At 50.6% G+C, this 17,738-nt stretch overlaps 1 long non-coding RNA gene across 1 annotated transcript in view; it reads left to right on the top strand.

The window, feature by feature from the left end:
• The window catches only part of LOC309800653, a 36,301-nt gene extending 20,881 nt beyond the window's left edge, over window positions 1-15,420 (top strand). The window contains exons 2-3 of the long non-coding RNA XR_014293491.1: window positions 2,956-3,033; window positions 14,721-15,420. This is a non-coding gene — a long non-coding RNA (uncharacterized lncRNA). The remainder of the gene's footprint in view (window positions 1-2,955; window positions 3,034-14,720) is intronic.
• The last annotated feature ends 2,318 nt before the right edge of the window (window positions 15,421-17,738 follow it).

Raw genomic sequence — 17,738 nt, 5'->3', positions numbered from 1 at the left:
GCACAGGGAGATCAGCTCGGTACTTTGTGACCGCCTGGAGGGGTGGGATAGGGAGGGTGGGAGGGAGACGCAAAAGGGAGGGGATATGGAAACATATGTATATGTATAACTGATTAAATTTGTTATAAAGCAAAAAAATAAAATAAAATAAATTAAAAAAAAAATGTATAGAAATATCGAATCACTATGTTTTGTACCAGAAACTAACATAGTGTTGTAGGTGGATTATACCTCGAAAACAAACAGACTCATAGAAAAAGAGATCAGATTTGTGGCTACCAGAAATAGGGGTTGGGGGGAGGGGGAATTAGTTGAAGATAGTCAAAAGGTACAAACTTCCAGTTATAAGATAAATAAGTGCTAGGGATGTGATGTACAACATGATAAAGATAATGAACATGGCTATAGGTTATACATGAAAGTTAAGAGAGTAAATCTAAGAGTTCTCATCACAAGGGAAAAACGTTTTTTATCTATTTCTTTAGTGTTGTGTCTATACGAGATGATGGATGTTCAGTAAATGTACTGTGATAATCATTTCATGATGTATGTAAGTCAAATCATTATGTTGTACACCTGCAGCTTATACAGTGCCGTATGTCAATTATACCTCATGGAGTACAATCTATAAAAATATTGAATCACTCTGTTGTACACCTGAAACTAATATGATGTTGTAAATCAACTATACTTCCATTTTCTTAAAAGGGACATAAAAAAATAGAATGATGTTAGTAGATTTTTAAAATAGCTTGGAAGAATGTGTACCATTAATAAACTTTAGACACACACACAATAATAAGTTGTCTTAATGGATGGATAGAGGGGGAGGGATGGATGGACAGATGCCCGATAGAGCAAATCTAGCAAAATATTAACTTTTGTGCATCTAGTCGGTGATGTAAGAGCGTTCACTGTATAATTCTTTTGATTTTTAAGCTTGAAATTTTTCTTAATGTCAGGGGAAATATATGAATACATTACCTGAAAATAATATTAAATATTTAAAACCTGGAAAAATTATATCTCAATAAAACTGGAAGAAAAAATATATACAGAAAAAGATAATGGAGGGTGACAGATGTCCCTCTGAGCCCTACCATGGTCAAGTTCACATGGTATTATTCACTGTGGAACCTTAGGTGGCAGGGCTTGGTCAGACCAAGGCAGCCTATCAGTGACACAATGGAGAGCCTTGTTCTAAGAGAAGGCAGCTAGGAGAAGAGCAGGCATTGGGTAAACCTGATGTCTCCATCTCTCCCAGTCTCTCAGGGCTCTCCTGGGAGGAGGAAGCAGATGCACTGTGGTGGCTCAGAGAGAACTAGGACCAAGTGGGGCTGCCAAAGGAGAGAGATCTGTATTCAGTACTAACTTCCCGGGAGGCAAATTTTGAAGGTAGTAAACTCATGGTCATGGGGATGTGGGAGCAGACACTGAATCGTTAAGTGTCGGGCTTATCTTGAAGACCTTAGGATGTGAATAGCATTTTGTTTCATAGTCCAGGATTCTTTAAATCTAAGATTCCACATTGTTAACTATTATTTGATTCCATTACTACATGATCTTAGGAGTTTTTTAACTCATTGGCTCAAAAATGTCAAGATTTTATTATTCCCTAACTCCAGAATCTGAGAAACTTAGAATTATAAAACTACCTATGAGACACAGTGATTTGTGTGGACTTCTTTGAAAAATGTGTGGAGCACATGCTTTGCACTAGGTACTCTTTTGGGCACTTTACATATATTATCTTATTTAATCCTCACAATGTACCTTTAAGTTATGTACATTTATGATTCCTATTTTTCAGATGAGGAAACTGAGGTACAGAGAGGTTAAGTGCCTTACCCAGGACCACACAAGTAGTATATAGTGTTTCTATAATCGAAACCTAGAGTCCATATTCCTGACCACTGCTCTAGGCTGCCTCCCTGTGTTATAAAAGGGATACACCCAGGAGGATGGAGGGGCCATGGCCCAGCCCAGGGCTGAGTTATGAGTCCTCCAGAGATTCCTGCTCAGCCAGACTCCACTGGCTCCTATGAGTCCCAGTCCTTGGGCTCAGGGAGCTGTGGCTTTCCCTTCCCCTTCCCACCTTTCCAGGGAGTGCTCCCTCCACGATCTCAGGTCCTGAATTCCCCAGGCAAAGCCAGCCGCATTCTTCGGGCTGGGGTCCAAGTTTACTTAAGAAGAGGAAAATGTTATTATGGAAATTACAACAGCTTTACGAAACAGAGCGTCGCTGTATCAATCCAGGACCACAAGAATGCTCATCAACTTAATAGCTTCCTGTTGGGAGGCTTTCAAGCTATGCCTGAAGCTGGCAGGCATCAGGGCACAGGAGTGAGGCCAAGCAACTGGGTGACACTGCACCCACCCCTGCCCTCGGGATGAGTGGCGGAGCCCATGCAGGGGGGCCCACAGGGGACCCCTCCCTGTTTCCTCATGCCTGCAACCCTGAACAAGACTGCATCTCGAGTTTCCCGTTCTCAAAGGTGGAGGGAGACGCAAGAGGGAAGAGATATGGGAACATATGTATATGTATAACTGATTCACTTTGTTATAAAGCAGAAACTAACACACCACTGTAAAGCAATTATACTCCAATAAAGATGTAAAACAAAAAAATAAATATTTAAGTGAATGAAAGGTGGAGCCATGGTGGCTATGGCGGCGGTGTGTGTGTATGTGTGTGTGTGTGTGTGTGTGTATGTGTGTGTCTCCAGGAGGCTGGGGCTCCTCCTTCCACCCACCACCTCCCACACCCACAGGCTAACTCAAGTACAAACATAGTTGGATCCTCAGACCTTCTCCCCAGACCCAATGCGGAGGGTCTGGATCTAGGTCCCTGATAAAAACAGGGCTTTAAGAAAGGGACTGCTTTCTTTAACTCCTAAGCCCAAGGAGAAAGAAAGCCAGGCCTTAACTCTTTTAATCTTTTTTTTTTTTTTTAAGAAAGAAGAAAAGAAAACCATTAAAGTGAAGTTCCTGGGGCTGAGAGCAGCCAGGAGTCTGGCACGTGTCTCCTCCTGGGTAATTATGTGGCATTTAGCACCTCTCTTCCCAGCACTTGTAATTAGCAGGGAAATTAAGATGCTGTCATCCTACCTCCCAGTTTCTCTCTGCTATTGCCCAGAGGCCCAGGGAGAGGCCCAGAAGGGGGAGGGGATCAGTGCGGTGAGAATTGAGACTAGACCTCGGGGAGAGCTGAGAAGGGACATTTGACAGGAGAGCAGTGGTGGGTCCCAGCCACAGCCATCTCTCCGGTCTCTGAATTCCTGGAGCATGTGCAAGCTGGACCCTGACCCCTCCCGTGGGTTGCTGTCCTGGCTCTGATGAAATGGCTGGGTTCCAGTGGGGTCTTATTGCATTCACCAAAATCTTCACAGAGGCTCTTTGGTGCCCACCTCTGTGCTGGACCCTGAGGACAGGGATGAGTCAGGCCCGCCCGGAACTGTAGATGCTCTTCAGGGAAAAGATAAGGCATCTCGTTGGGGAGGAGGGTACAAGTATAATACAAGGTTGAAAGTGACAAGAGCTGAGGGAGGCAGAACCAGCTCTTTAAGTCGGAGGGGCCTAGTGAAAATGCGGATTGTTGACATTCTGAGTAATTTCAGACAGCAACAGCAGAAGATTAAACCAAGCATGCGGCTCTTCTAAGTGTGGGCTCTTCTAAGGGACTCCACGAGCTGCACACTCATGAGGCCAGCCCTGGGTGGAGGGCAGTGTGGGTGTTGCCAATTAAAGAAGAATTCTTAGAGGGTGCAGTATTTGAATTGGTCTGGATCAAGAAGTAAGCTTTGTTTAACAAGAAAATGTCCTTTGTCCATCTGGTCAGTTTTCTCGTCCTCCAAGACCGCAGTCGATGCCCCCTCCTCCAGGAAGCCTTCCCTACTAACTCCAGGCTGGGTTAGGACTCTCTAGGTTCTCGCAGTTCCACTCCTCCACCCCTTCCAACCCTGTGCTTCCCTAGACACCTCACCTATTTCACTCCATTACAGATCGCCTGTTTATACATCTGCCTCTCCCACTAGCCCACATGCTCCCTAAGGACAGGTCTATGCCTTATTCCTATCTGCATTCTTAGTGCCCATGAAGTCCTGGATAAGGTAGGTGTCCAACAGTGATTGATGAATGAATGAATGAACACCCCCAGAGGGAGCAACTCGGGAGAAGACCTTCTTTGATTACGCCTAGGGAACACGAGGGTGAATCTTTACCATAAGGCCAAAAAGTTAAATTGGGATTGGATCAGAAAGGCCCTAATTGGCAAGCCTAGGGAAGGGTTTGAGCTTTACCAGATGGATCTGGCTGCTCTAGAGGAGATGGGTGGGAGTGGAAGAAGGGGGTGGGAGGGAAGGAGCAGTAAACCAGGCAGGGAGAGTAGTCAGAAAGCTGTAACTGTGATCCAAGCCAAAGGTCAGGGTGGCCTGGACCAGATAACAGCCATGGGAATGGAGAGAGGGGAAGAGCTGGATGTGAGCTTTGAAGCCCCAATCACCCTGGTGGCAGCAACGCTGGGTCACCAGCCAGCTATTCCAATTATTCATAGAAATCAATCTCATTCCATGGAGACTCAGATAAAACTCGTGCACAGTAATGGATGGGGAGCTTAGAGTGAGGAGATAAGAGGAGGCCCAGGGTGTGGGGTGATCAGGTGGGGCTTTGCAAGAGGGGAGGAATGGTAAGAGGTTATCAAAACAGCCCTCAAATAGCAAAGGCTCAGAGCCGGTCTGCCCAGCTGTGACTGCGAAGGGACACAGGCTCACCCCCAGGCCTGAGAGACCCAGACCTAGCGTTCCTTGGGCATTAGTCCCAGCAGCAGGGGACACTGGATCAGGCTTGCTACCCTGAGATTATATTGGAGGTCTGGTGCCTTCTATTAGGAGATCGGGGGCAAGGGGCAGGGATGTGGAACAGGTGGGCTACCCCTTGGGGCCCCTTTCAGTCCTGGCTTTCTGGGATCCTGAGTCCATGAATCACTACAGTGGCATTTTGTCTGTAGGATCAGAAGGATGGTCTGCTCTCCAGCACTAGGCAGGCACTGTAGGAGACGGAGTGATGTAGGCTACTCACTCCAAGCTGGGCCACAAAGCCTGTGTCCCCATCAGCCTCAGTCCTTCCACAACGTGCTGGAAAGGGATTGCCGAGCCTCCCTCCCCCTGAAATGGGAGAGAGAGTGTGGGTGTGAGAGAGGTTTGCCCAGGGGGAGAAAAGGAGAGTGAGAGACACTGGCGCTTTCCAGAGCAGGGAGGGCCCAGGAGGACCAGTGATCAGAGGGTGAAGCAGAGAGAAACGCCAAAAATAAATGATACTTACATATCACCTGCCACTGTGCCAGGCATGGTCCTGGGTGCTTCGTCTGCGTTAACCAGCGTCATACTCACAACCCTCATTTTCTGGAAGAGGAAACCAAGGCACTGAGTTGAAGAAAACTTTCCCAGAGTTCCCAAATTTCACACAGCTGGAGAGGGTGGAGCTGGGCATTTGGACCCAAGCTGTGCGGCTCACTTTTTGTCTCTGCTTTGTAGTGATCCTCTGTTTGCAAAGAGCGCACTGTGTTCAGGCAACAGTTTCACTTGGCCCCTGGGAGGGGTTATCCCCATTTTACAGATGAAGAAGCTGTGGCACAAAGAAGCAGTCTGCTCACAACCCCATTTCAGGGAAGTGGCCGAGCTGGGATGTGACCCCACAGCTCCCTTGAGTCTTGCACACTCACTCTAGGCTGTCCGGGACAGGGGCTGTGCTGAATGGACCCTAAGAAAGCAAGCAATGGAGCATCTCCAGGGGAGAGCAGAACCTGAAGGGCCCCCCACCATCTTCAGACAGCTTTTCCTCACAGCTGCGGGTGGAAGCAGCCGGAGGTTGGCCCGAGAGGCCCCATCTGCCGACACTCAGGCCCGGGAGGAGATAGCACTTGTTATCTCTGTGGAGAGTTCAAGAGTTTATTCCCACCCAGGGCAGTGGGGAGCCTGGTGCCCATTCTTGGAGGGTGTGCAGTGACAGGACAGATGCGGGGCACTTCCTCCCCATGCCCTCCAACACTCACTCCCTTCCACACCCCACCATCCCCAGAGGTCAGCCGGAAACATCTCGGACAGAGCCTTGGACACAGGCACTGGCACTGGTAGAAGTCACAGTCGGATCCCAGGGCTGGTACCGAGCAGTCAGGGGTGGCTGGCGGGGGGTAGGGCAGAGCTCTGGGGTCAGGCGCTCAGGGACATTGGCTCCCCCACCTTCTCACTGTGTGACCTCACACAGAGTGCTTCTGCTCTGAGCCTCAGTTTCCTCCCGTGAAAGCTAAATTAGCATTTCTGTCTTAGAGAGTTCTCATCAGGGTTAAAGCAGGGAAGATCCCGTATTTCGGGCACCGGGCTCACAGCCTGGCCAATAGCTGGGGCTCTAAAATGACCCTTCCTTTCCCGTTTGCACAACATGATCTTGACTCCAGTCACTGAAGCAAAGTCAGCTCTAGACAGAGCGGATGAGCTCACCCCGCTCCTCTGGGCTCCCCTCGCCCTGCAGAAGGTGGAGCACACGCTGAGCCCAGCATTCAGGGCCTCCAAGGGCCTGGTGGCTACCTGTCTGCAGGCCTCATTTCCTGCTTTCAGCCCCCCAGGTGACTCATTCTCCCAGAACAAAGCAGGCCCTATCTTCACACCCCAGTGCAGCCTTCAAGGCCCAGATCATCTGCCACCTCCTCTCTGAAGCTGCCCCCAGATCCCCGAGGGAGAATGAATTGCTCACTCCACTTGGCTGCCACAGCTCTGAACTTATTCTGCTTCGTGCTATGGGTACAGCTCCGGGTATCTTCCTCCCCAGCACACCGTGAGCTCCTGCAGGAGAGCGCTGGGGATCCCCATCTTCTTCTAAAATGCCTGCATCAAATTTGTGCTCAGAAAAATCTTATTTAATTGATTAGTTAACTAATTAAAGAGATTATCCTAGAATAGGAGCATCTCAGAGCTGGCAGAGCTTTTAGTCCCAGTGCCTCATTTTCTAGTTGAAGAGGCCTGGGCGTGGAGCAGGTTGGGGTACGGGGAGGGAAGGACAGGCCCAGGCCCCACAGTGAGGTAGATAAGAGCAGAGGAGGCACTAGAAGGCCTCCCTCCTCAGCAGAATCACATGCAAGGTGGTTAGTTCCATTTCACAGTTGGATAGACAAAGACCTATAAGTGGCTCTCCATTGCCCCCTGGGAAAAGTTCAAGTTTGTCACTGTGACCCTCTAAGTCCCTCTGTGATGTGGTCCCAGTCAGCCTCTCAGTCCTCACTTCTGCTTGAGGGCCTGACTTGCTGTTCTCTCTGCCTGGAACACCTGCCCCTCTGCCTAGCCAAATCCTATAATCCTTCAGGTATCCACTTAGATGTCACTTCCTCGGAAAAGCCTCCCGCGTCCCCCATGTCCTCTCTTCTTTGGCCCCCTGTGATCCCATCTGTCATACGAGGCTGTGACTGTTTACATGCCTCTCACCTAGTCAGAGACTCTTAACCTTGTACCCCTAGTGCCCAGCCCAAAAGGAATACTTGTGAGTGAATAAATGAATGAATGAATGAAGCATAAGGACTGGAACTCTGGACCACAGGCAGCCATACTACTGATCCCAAGTTAACTCCAGAGCCTGTGCAGGGGGAAAGGCACTGAGTTGGGAGGAGGTGGAGGGCAGGGTGTGTTGTAGGACCCCCCAGCAAGGGCAGAGCTGAGACTGTTGGCAGTGAAGGGAGTTATGGTCCCCAGAACCCAGGAAACAATATCCAGGATTGACTTGAGCCCTCCCTTCAGTTTTGGTGGGTTTTTTGGTTCAGTGACCTTCGTTATTTAAGCAAAATTTTCAATCACTGGGGAAGCATCTGGGAGGAAGAAAACCCTTGGAAAAAATCAGTCAGCCCCGCAGCCTGCGTGAGCCTTCACTGCCCCTGGCAGCCTGTCCTCTGGCTGGCCGGGTGGAGCCTGCTCTGGAAGGCTGGCGGGAAGAGCATCTGGATGTTGTCGGATAGAGAAGGGGAGGCCAGCCCAAGCAAGGAACTGCGTATGCAAAGGCTTGGAGGCCAGGGGAGCATGACTGTTCAGGTAACAGTGAAGACTCTGGGGAGAGGAAAAGCTGAGCCTGGGGGTGAGCAGGGAGTTTATGGTAAAAGACCTGGAAAGAACGCCAGGCTGAGAACCTCGGGCTTCCCGTGAATCCAACACCTTTGTCACAGGTTCACTGTGCTCCTCCCACCCAGCCCCCACCTCAGAGACCTTACAGTCTGGTGGGGGAGAGGAGAAAGCAGGAGATACTCAGGATCCAGTGTGGGAAGGGATGTGATAGCAGGGAACCCAGAGGGGCCTCTAACCCAATCTCCTGGGGAAGTGGTAACTTAGCTGAAAATTGCACAACAAATAAGACCTCTTTTTATTCCCTTCTCTTTCCCTCCCTCCCTCCCTCCCTTCCTTCCTCTTTCTCTCTCTCTCTCCCTTCCTTCTTTCCTCCCTCTCTCTCTCTTTCATCCTTTTTTTTCCTTCTCCCTTTCTTTCTTTTTTCCCTTTGTCTGCTCATTCTTTGTTTCATCCAATTGTTAGATAAATCATCACGAAAGAACTACTATGGAGCGCCCACTCCACTAGGGCTAGGCCGGGCTACAGGAGGTGAAGCTATCAGATATGGCCCTGCCTACATGAAGGTCATGGTCTGCTGGGGAGACAGACATAATAGAAATGGTCACACCATGTATACATGCACACACAAAAAAACCCACAAACCATTAAGGGCTATTAAACAAAGAAGTACTTAGTGCCATGAGAAAACATAACAGGCCTGAGATCTGCAGGAAGCACAGGAGTTGTCCAGGCAGAGAGTGTGAAGCAGAGCCATACACACAAAGGGAGAAGAGAGCACACATAAAGGCTCAGAAGTGGGAGGCGCATCACATGTTCAGGAAAACAAAAAACAAACTGAAGGCCAGGCAGGCTGGCCGCAGTGAGCATGAGGAGGCGTTGCCCAGGATGATCCTGGAGAGGCAGGGCATTGGTCACAGCACGGTCCAGTCCCAGAAACAGAACTGCTAGGAGTGGGGCTTCCCTGGTGGCGCAGTGGCTGGGCGTCCGCCTGCCGACGCAGGGGACACAGGTTCGTGCCCCGGTCCGGGAAGATCCCACATGCCGCGGAGCAGCTGGGCCCGTGAGCCATGGCCGCTGAGCCTGCACGTCTGGAGCCTGTGCTCCGCAACGGGAGAGGCCACGACAGTGAGAGGCCCGCGTACCGCAAAAAAAAAAAAAAAAAAAAAAAAAAAAAAAAAAAAAAGAGCTGGGGCCATAAACCTGGGTCGCCTGCTTCCCAGCTTCATATCCTTACATGTGATGAATGTAATAAAAGCTGGAGCAGTGCTGATGCTTCTTAGTGCTAGAGTTGCCCCTCCGATTAGATGAATCAACAAGTGTCCTGCTGTAGTATCCAACCCCCAAGTTGAATAAGTACCTGAGGATTTACATCTGCACCCCAGAGGAGCTTCTGCAGCTTCACTGTGCTGGTTCACCTCCCATGGCAGGGAGCTCGGCAGTCTAGATAGCTCTCAGCTTTAGAAAGGGCTTCTCTGCCCTGAGTCCAAACCTGCCTCATGGTCCTCTGGGGACTCACAGGGCCTGGGAGATTCATGTGGAAGGGAAAAAAAAGAGAATATTGTATTCTTTGGAATTTCTGGCACTGGGGAAAGCAGACTGGCAGCCCTCCTACCTGCAGGAAAAGCTGTGGGTTGGGGGAGGAAGGGGATGGAGATACCCCCTGAACTACATTTCTCTGAAGGCTGGGGAGGGGGCCAAGGTCAGGGAGTTCAATGGGGCAACTTGTAAAAGTTGGCAAAACCAGTGGTCCCTCCTCTGTGACACCCTCAAATCTTCAGTAAAGTGATGGCACAATTCCCAGGGCGACTACATTTTTGTAGAAAAAGGGGAAGTGCAAAACAGCATGTGAGTCTAGTGGTTTGACATGACACAGAAGAGGTTGCCCTCTCATGAGCAGGGACAGAAAAGCGCAACAAACAACTGTGGAACAGCTGAGCAGTCTGAGGTTCAGAGCAAGTTTTCACCAGATCTCCCAGGAGCATGGAAGTGCCACGTGGCTTTGGGTAACATACAAAGATTGTGCCGGTCTTTCTTTATTCCTTCATTTGACAGGGATTTACTGAATGCTGATTATGTACGTTAGGCACTGGGGATGCTACTATTAACAGACCAGACGTGGTATCTTGGATGCTCTGCCCAGTATTTTTAGCTAATAGCTCTTACGTGGGTGTCCCACCTCCCCAAAGAGTTTGCAAGTCTCTCAGGGGCTGGAGCTCCTACAGGCCTCCTCCCCATCACACAGCCTTCGCGAGTCTCTAGCCATCAGCTTAGGAATTCACTGGAAGGTACAATTTCATGAGCCACGTTCCCTGATCCGTCATTTAATCAGTTAAACAAACACAACAATGGCCCAATTCTCATGTGCGCTCAACCCCTGGAACTGAATCAGGCAGACCCAGAGGGGCTCAACTCTCGAGGCCATCAAGTCTATTCTTCTGCCTCCAAACCAAGCTGAAACCGATGCTAGTACAGAGTAAGAAAAAAAGTCAGGGAGGCGGAGAAGTGGGTGCGAGCTGGATTCGGCCACTAGCCCACAGTGTGCTTAGCAATAATGGGAATGTCCGTAGCAATTTGGAAACCCTCTCTCTCATTTGATCCTCTCAACAACCTGTGAGTTAGGCAAGGCAGGTTCTACTATCCCTATTTTACGGAGGAGGACCCTGAGGCTTGGAGAAGTCAAGTGGCTTCCCGAGGTCACAGAGCTGGTGAGTGGTGGCATCAGGGTTTGAGGCCAGGTCCGTCTGGTCCCAGAGGCCTCCTTCTCCCCTGCGTATACTGGGCCCCTGGGGCACATACTCCAGATGCCACTGATTTGTCTCCCACTGACAGGCGCACCAGAGCTGAGCTGATTCATGAACTGATGGCTCCAGCCTCCCTGCATCCCCTGCTTGATGGATCTGCTGGCTCTGCCACCCCCAGCACCACTGGCCAGTGACCAAGGAGAGCACAAGAAGGCGGGATGGGAGTTGGGGGGTGGGCAAGGGAGACAGAGCAGAAGCAGACGGGAGAGACTCAGAGCATCCATCACCAGGGCCGGTTCCCCCTGGGATCTCAGCTGCTGTCTGATCTGCCTGAGTTCCCATCCAAAAGTCGGGGCGCCTGACACCCTGTCAGTCACTCCCCCGGCTGAGCTCCTTCCCAGGCTCCCGTGGCCTCGGGGCCTGCTGGGACCCAAGCAAATGGGCTGAGCATAGCTGGGCTCTGATGGGGAAGAGAAGCAGCCACTCGGACGCCAACAACAGAGGGACCCACGTCTGAGGAGTTGGCCAGATCTCCTTCCTGCTTTGGGGGCTGATTCTCGCAGCCCTTTGTCCTACCCTCAATTCCTTAAGCTCCTTAGCAAGGCCTTGATGAGGTTTACTGGCTTGATGAGGTGTGACTTCTTATCAGGCATGTCTCCACCCCTGGCCTTCACCCTCAACTTAGTGTGAGTCAGGAACTCTTGTCCTTGCCTCCTGGGTCGGCCTGCTTGGCTGGACATGTATGGCCACCACATATCCTATCCTGTTCCATCCTGCCAGCCCCAGAGAACCTGGGACCAGGAAGAAGGGAGGGGGAAATGGACCCGGGCCAACGGTGTGACGTCATGCTGCCAGGGTGGAATCCAGAGAGGAGAGTGACTGTTCCAATCACGGACTCTGTCCGATGGAAGTGGGGAGATGGTCGTGATGTGCTTCTGACCTGGTTCCATCTCAACCAATGTGCACTGATGCCTGCTCTGTGCCAGCTGGACGCTGGGCCCCTCGTCACAGACGGGATCAGATATGGTCCAGCTCCTGAAGGGTTTCTAGACTGTGGGGACAACAGCTCAGTCAACAAATCATTAAAAGCGAGTGATAAGTCCTCTGAGAGGCCCTGACGGAGCCCAGGGTAGAAGGAAGGCCTGAGGAAGAGGCAAGTTAGCTTTGTGGAAAGAGCTTGGACCCTGGACTCAGGGCTGAATTCAGATGACATCTTGCCATTGTACCTGACTTCTCTAAGTCCCAGCGATTTATCTGTAAACGGAGGCAATAATATTACCCATTTCACGGCATTGTTCCAAGCATTGGATGGTAAAGTATTTAGTACAACACCTTGTGGGAGGCCAGGTGAAAGCCTGGATGGCTTCATGGAGGAGGCAGTGCTTAAAGGATGAAGGGCCGCAGGAAGGCATCTGACCACGCAGCAAAGTCTGAGGAGACTTTAGGATCAGCCCAGCAGCACCTCTTCTGAGAAGGCGGTCTGTTCCTACTTGCGGTGTGGCATTGCCCTTGTCTGTCTCTGCCTCAAGGCTGTAAGTCGTTCAAGAGCTAAGGCCTGCCTCCCTCACCATGGCATCTACAGTGCCTGCTGCCAATGGTATTCAGTGAATGCATATCAGAATAATAATGAATGACTCTGCAGAGGGAGAAAACAGGAGAAAAGGGATAGAGAAGAAATGGAAGGGAACTAACATTTTTAGCCCCCCACTATGTGTCAGACATGAGGCTGGTTACTCATGTGTATGATCAGGCTTAGTTCTCCCAAAAGACTGCTGTGTGTTTTATTCTCTCCGTTTTACAGATAAGGAAATGAAGTCTCATAGAGGCCCCGGGACCCGACAGAGATCACGCAGGTGGAATTGAGCAGCCCAGGACTCCGAGTCCCATTCACGGGTCTGCAGGCCCCTTTTCATCCTTCTGGGCTACTTCCCAGTGGCCTGAGGATATTTGGCCAGGGCCTCAGGACCCAGAGGGCAGCTGTTTAACCCCATCCCAGCTGTGCAAACAGGCTCCAGCTGGAAGGTTCCAAGGAAGGCTGGGGAGAGGGTCTGGCAGGTCTGACAGGTCATTGTGAGCTGGGCTTTCCTGAGAAAGCCAAGGTGGCCTAGAATGCATCCTTCTGCAGGCTCGGGGGAGGGCTGACTCCAGGTCCTGTGATCTCAGCCTGCAGGCAGACTCAAAAAATAACTCTACCCACCTCCCTGCTCCAAGTGCAATGAGGACCCTCCCTGGTCAGCTCTGCACAGACTGGACTCTGGGCAAATTCCCAGGTCTTGCAACAAGCTCCAGGTGTACGTGACATCAGAGGTCACACACCTCCCACTGCGCCGGAGCCACGAGACAGACAGAAGCTGGGAACCCTGGGGGCTTGCTCCCCGGCCCACTGCACCTTTCTCTCTAGCCTCTCTCTGTCCTACAGTCTTACCTTTCGCCTTAGCTTCATCTCCCACTTTCCTCCCTCCAGGGCCCGTGCAAGAGCAGATGCTGTCGTCCTCAGGGCCCTGTCACCAGTTCCGCAGCAATCCTAGGCAGGCAGTGAGGTCTCCCTGCAAAGAGCACAGGCAGGACACCCACCGTCTGACACCCATAGTCAAAACTTCCAGCCTGACATTGCTGAGCTCTCATTTCCTTAATTGAGTGATTTTTTTTCCGAAGGACCAGATAATCCACTTCTTGAAGGCAACGGGCACGAAGATGGATTGTTTCACACTAAGACAAACACATACACCAGCAGTGGGAGGCACACGTGCTCCCCATCCACCCTTGGCTCTCAGACAAGCCTATGCAGTCTTGCACATACCACCCAGAGAGTGGGGATCCACCCTGCCCAAGGGCTGACACAGCAGAAAGGGAAACATAATCTCGCCAGGGGATCCCCGCCACCTCTCCCCTGAGGCTGCCCACACATGCTCCCCTTTGAGACCAGGCCCGTGAGTCAGGGAAACAGTGTCTGTGGGTGGGACTTCCCACCTTAAGAAGACACACTCCATCCCTTCTATGAGTGGAGTACAAGGAAGCAGCTGGTCCAAGACAGGCCCTGGAATTCACAAAAATTTCATCAACCACTTCTGAGACATTGAATGCTCACCTACTACGTGCTGGACCCTTGGGATGGAGGATGGAGTGGCAAAGGAACCAAAGAGTTTGGAGTCAGAAAACACTGGCCTTGTCATTTCATTACTAACGTCAGACTACAATTCCACAAATGTTTCTTGCATACCAATTGTGTGTGGGGGCCATGTTCACATGAGTTATCTCATTTAGCTCAATTCTCTATGCTATAAGTGTAAAATCTGGGACCTAGAGAATGGGTCATTTGCTCAAGGTGCACAACCACTGCCTCTACTTGCTCATATGTAAAATGGGTTCATAGCTGTATCCACCTCACAGGAGCATTGTGAGGATAAATGAGTTAATTTATGTAATTTTCTTAGAACTGTTCCTGGCACAAAGTCAGAAGTTAATACATGTAATTTTCTTAGAACTGTTCCTGGCACAAAGTAAGTAGCTAATACATGTTACTAATAGCTGAAGTCCTTGCCATAAATTCTGTTCAGAGGAGCAGCAGAAACTGAATTCAAGTAACTCAAACCTTCTTTTCCCCCTACCACACCAAGCTTCTTTTGCATTGTGTTGGTTTGTAAAAATCTCCAACCAACAGCTACTGGGCATCAACTCTACACAGGGGCAGCTCCAGGTCTGGGGTTCAAAGCCACCTGGAAAGGGGCCTGCTCTCCCTCCCTCACCCACCTCCCTCTTCTGCCTTGAGCAAAGGCTCCCCAGTCACACTGAACAATAACCAGTTCTCCATCAAGCTGACCCTGTTCTCCTGCTTCCAGGACTTTGTGCAGAACTAAGACTTTCGATCTTGTTTCTGTAGGCTCTGGATTTGCAGTAGTTGTACCATGGGTCCTTCTGCTGAGGGAAAGCTGAAGATCCAGTGACAGACGAAAGATCAGCCTGCATTCAAGTCAGAGCTATGGCACCACATCCCAGCTTTGCCACTTTGGTTGTGAGGCCTTGAATGAGTTACTTCACCTCCCTGAACCCAAGTGTTCTTATCTGAAAAGTGTGTGTGTAATCATCTTCTGGATTGTATTAAATACAAGACTGTAGAGAGAGTGGTCCTCCCATCAAGCTGTCCATTCACACACAAACTGCATGAAGAGATACAGCTTTCTCAATCTTTAATTTTTTTCCATAAGCTTTTCATGAACTTTTATGGCCACTATATCTTAACCACACTGAAATCCACTTTAAGAAGGCATAAACTTCAACCAAGATATTTGCTCATTTTGAATTTCATCTCAAAGTGGTTCAGGACATCTCAGATCCGAGGGGAGTGACCCCTGAACTTCATTGAGAATTCTGCTCAGTCTTGTCTTCAGCATGTAACCACAACCCCCTCCATTTTTCAAGGCCCGTCTCCAAGTTGAATTACAACTGTGGTGTCGTCGTCTGTGTATTGTGAGCTCCTTGGGGACAGAGGCTGGGTCTGATTCATCACATGGAGTCTAAGGAAGCATTCAATAAACCTTTGAATGGACCACCATCCATTTCAGCCAGCCATCCTCCAGCCATCCAATCATCCACTCTTCAAATGTGAGGTTAAGGACTCTGTCTAATGCAGGGAATTCTACCTTCAAATTGGAGGCTTTCATCCTCCGATTTCTTTGTCCTCTAGCCTTCTTTCCTCTCCTGGGATCCTTCCAGCCAGGTCCGTCACTCTCACTGGGATCCTCTGCCTTCCTAGTGTAGCCTCTACCATTCCTAGCTAAGCAGGTCCTCACACCTTCATGCAGGTGGAAGTTGGGGCTGGCACCTCAGAAGGAACAATGTCCCATGGTCCACAGCTGGAGGTCTTTAAGGACATCTGGATGTACCATCAGTTGCTCTGTCAGCCTTTCAAGCCCCAGGGTGCCAAATCTGAGCCTAGGCAGATAAGAAAGCTAGATTTTCATGTGCACATTTGGTGTGGGGTAGTGGGGAGGGGAGGCTAGGGGAGGGCCGGATCTCACTTAGCCCAGAAAGCCCTCCTTATCTACAAGTCCTTTGAAGTGGGGGAGCTCTCAGACACTGGCAGCCAGAGGGGAGCCTTTGCTCCACACCTAAGTCCCCAACCATCCCTCAGCTGGAGAGACTGGGCCCAGTCCGGGTGTAATTCTGGGATCTCAGCACTCACAAATCATTCGTTCACTCAGCAAGCACGTCTGATCCTAGCAAGTGCCAGGCTCCATGCTGAAGGCTAAGGAGGCTGAGATGAATCTGACCCTCATGCTTATCTGCAACCACAAATGCTCTCAAATTGTGCCCTGCCCAAGAAGGGATGCAGACATGGAACTCCAGTGCGCCAGACTGCTTACAATCCTAGGTCCTGGTCTGGAATGTGGTGCCTAGATCTGATGCTTAAACACGCTCTACAACATCGGAGCAAGTGACAAGGTCTCAAGCCCTTGCTCATATATCTCCCAAGGTGGCGGAAACCATTTCCCTCTCTTGCCTCTTCCCCTCCCTGCCGCCAGAGCCCTCCCTTAGAACACCAGAGCCTCTGGCTAACAGACCGTGCTGCCTCCCTCGGAGCTGAATCCTGCCCCTGTGCTTCTCCCACTGGTCCTGACTCTGACCTCTGGGGCTGCCAGAACCTGTCTGGCTGCACTTGTCCCAGGACAGCCCTGGAGAGAATTGGAGACAGCATTAGGTTCCCACAAAGCTCTGTTCCTAAAGATTGTTTTGCTGTAGGAAGGCCACTGGAGCAGCAAAGAGCAGAAGGCATGTGACAACTGTGGGCTGGAGCCCAGGAGCCCAGGAACACGCCAGGTGAGAGAAGATTCACCTCAGCCAGGTTAGAGCCAGGCTGGGACAAACCAGAGGGCCACTGGAAGGGAGACTCCAGGGGAGTCATGCTGGGCTTTGGGAGAGGAGAGGCTGCCTTAGCGGACTGACCAGAGGGAACGCCCTAGCTAATGAGGGAGCCTTCATCCCTCCCTCGGACTAACAGGGGAGAGAAGACCAGTGAAAAGGAGCAGCTTTCCAGCTCCCAGCTCCTTCCTCCTTCCAGCCAGATGTGCTGCCCTTGCTCAGCTCCTCCCTCCTAAAGCAACTATTCTCAGGCTGCTAAAGTCCCTGCTTTAGCAGCTGGAGGACAAGGGTGGAACCTGGTTCATCTCTGTCCCACCCCAGCCCCACCCATCCCTGTGCCTTGCCCAGGACCTGCATGTGGCAAACTCTTGGTAAACATGCACTGAACAAAACATTGCACTGATTTATGCTGGTTGTAGCTGGTGCAGAAGCTGTATATCTAAGGAGCAGGAGTCAGCCAACTTTAGGGTCCGGAGACCCAGGTCTTACCCTTGGCTCTGTCATGCGCTCTTTTGCTCAAGGGGAACCTTGAGCAGATCTTTTTTCTTTCAGTGTCTCCATCTAGCAGGACCACATAAGACAACTCCGCGGCCCAGTAAGCCTAAAATGCCCCGTGGTAGTTCAGGACGCCCCCTCCACATTTATTTGACGCAGCCTATGTCCTCTCTCAGGGACACCTGAGAAGACCGCATCTCCTTTCTCCCAGGGCACTTCCGTGCCCCCACCAGACTATTTCTGAGCCCTGAGAACCAAAGGAGGAATGTGTCCAACTGTGAGTTTGGCCAAATCAAGCCGAGTCACCTTTGCTATTTAAAACCTCTCCCTGTGCAGAAGCAGTCTGTTGAGGCTGGAAGAAGAAGCAAATCCCTACTCATTTAGGAGCCCACTTTGTGGTGACTCTAAATTCCCCAGGATTAAGAGATCTCCAACACCAGCTTCCCACTGTCCTTTTCTCTAATGCTCCCCTGAGGCCACTTGGCTGATTGGAATGTTCAGCTCACCCCCTCCGTGGCCAGGCAGGATAAGCGCCCTCACTGGG

Source organism: Mesoplodon mirus, assembly GCF_964341445.2.
Source record: "Mesoplodon mirus genome assembly, chromosome: 3".
NCBI lineage: Eukaryota > Metazoa > Chordata > Mammalia > Artiodactyla > Ziphiidae > Mesoplodon > Mesoplodon mirus.
This window is presented reverse-complemented; position numbering and strand designations above follow the sequence as displayed.